We start from the raw sequence: 2273 nt of genomic DNA, 5'->3' as shown, positions 1-2273 counted from the left end.
ATGAGACAGAATAGAATTGCACCTTAAGATTTCCAAGGCTGTAAATCTTTATGGAAGCAGACTGTCACATCTTTCTCCTATAGAGTGGCTAGTGGGTTCGAAATGCCAATCTTGTGTTTAGCAGCTCAATGTTTTAACCATGGCGGCCCTTCATTAGTCATTGTTGTTACTAGGTGTCTTTGAGTCTGTTTTGATTCATAGCGATCCCATGTACAACAGAACAAAACTCTGCCCAGCCCTGCACCATCACAATTGTTATGCTTGAGTCTATTGTTGCAGCCACTGTGTCAACCCATCTCCATTAGGTTCTTCCTCTTTTTCGCTGACCCTCCACTTTACCAAGCATAGTGTCTTTCTCCAGGGACTGTTCCCTCCTGATAATATGTATGAAGTATGAGAGACAAAGTCTCACCATCCTGGCTTCTAAGGAACATTCTGGCTGTATTTCTTCCAACACAGATTTGTTCATACTTCTAGTTGGGTTCTCTAGAGAAGGTAAACCATTGAAACATATATGCATATATATAAATAAAAGTTTATATCAAGGAAATGATTCACAATTGTAGAGGTGGAAGGGTCCCAAGTCCGAATCAGATGAACAGAGACTGGTAGGCAGGTCTGGCAGGCGGGCAGGTCCAGCAGGTAAGAAGGCAGGTTGTTGATGGCTTCCAGGATCAGCAGGTAGTAGAGTAGGCCCCTGGCTCAAGTTCCGAGAAACAGAGTTCGGAGGATGAGTCAGATGCATGATCCAGACCCAGCAGAAAAGCAAACAAGCTTTGCCTGAGTGTCCAGTATATTGCAAGCAGGCCACACCTGCAAGGTAACATCCTTCAGTTGGTTGACTGCTCAGAGCCAATCATCATAAAGTTAATTACCTACACCTCATAGCCAATCAGCATAGAGTTAATGACACAGTATTAGATATCACTTGTTGTTGTTAGGTGCCATTTAGTCGGTACCGACCCATAGCGACTTTATGCACAGCAGAACAAAAACACTGTCTGATCCTGGGCCAACCTCACTATTGTTGACACGCTTGAGTCCATCGATGCTGCCACTTGGCCAATCCATCTCGTTGGGGTTGTCCTCTTTTTCTCTGACCCTCCATTTTACTAAACATGATATCCCTCTCCAGCGACTGGTCCCTCCTGACAATATGTCTGAAGTATGAGAGACGAAGTTTGGCTATCTTGGTCTCCAAGGAGCACTCTGGCTGCACTTTTTCCAAAATGGATCTATTGGTTCTTTTCGCAGCCCATGGCACTTTCAATATTTTCCTCCAAACAATAACATCTCAACTGTCAAATCATTGGGAATCCTGACTTAATGAAGTTGACACAGAACCTTAATTATCACACCCAGGAACAGGTCCCTCATGATATGTCCAAAGTACATAAGACAAAGTCTCTCCATCTTCCCTTTTAAGGAACATTCAGGCTGTACTTCTTCCAAGACAGATTGTTTTTCTTGCAGTAATTTCAATATTCTTCACCAACACCATAATTCAAATACATCTATTCTTCTCATTTATTGTCCAGCTTTCATATGCATGTGAGGCAACGGAAAATACCATGGTTTGGGTCAGGTGTTCCTTACTCCTCAAAGTGACATCTTCACTTTATACCACTTTAAAGAGGTCGTTCGCAGCAGATTTGCCCAGTGCAATACATCATTTGATATCTTGAATGCTGCTTCCATGAGCATTGATTGTGGATCCAAGAACATGACATGCTTGACAATTTCAATTTTTTCTCCGTTTAGATGATGTTATTTATTAGTCCAGTTTTCTTTGCATTGAGGTGCAATCCACATTGAAGACTGTAGTCTTTGATCATCATCAGTAAGTATTTTAAACCCTCTTTGCTTCCAGCAAGCAAGGTTGTATCACAGGTTGTTAATGAGTCTTTCTTCAATCCTGATGCCACATTCTTCCTCATATAACCCATCTTCTCAAATTATTTGCTCATCATACAGATTGAATAAGTATGATGAAAGGATACAACCCCAATGCACACCATTCCTGATTTTAAAATATTCAGTATCCCCTTGTTCTGTTTGAACAACTGCCTCTTGTTCTATTTACAGCTTTCACATGAGCAAAATTAATTGTTCTGGACTCTGTATTCTTCCCAATGTTATCCATAGGTTGTTATGATCCACACACTCAAGTGATTTACATAAACAATAAAACACAAAGAAACATTTTTCTGGTATTTTTCACTTTCAGCCAAGATTCATCTGATGTACTACATCCTCATCTGAATCCAGCTTGA

This window comes from Chrysochloris asiatica, unplaced genomic scaffold, assembly GCF_000296735.1.
Source record: "Chrysochloris asiatica unplaced genomic scaffold, ChrAsi1.0 scaffold00079, whole genome shotgun sequence".
Taxonomy (NCBI): Eukaryota; Metazoa; Chordata; class Mammalia; order Afrosoricida; family Chrysochloridae; genus Chrysochloris; species Chrysochloris asiatica.
The sequence above is the reverse complement of the archived record's forward strand: the minus strand, read 5'-3'. Positions refer to the sequence as shown.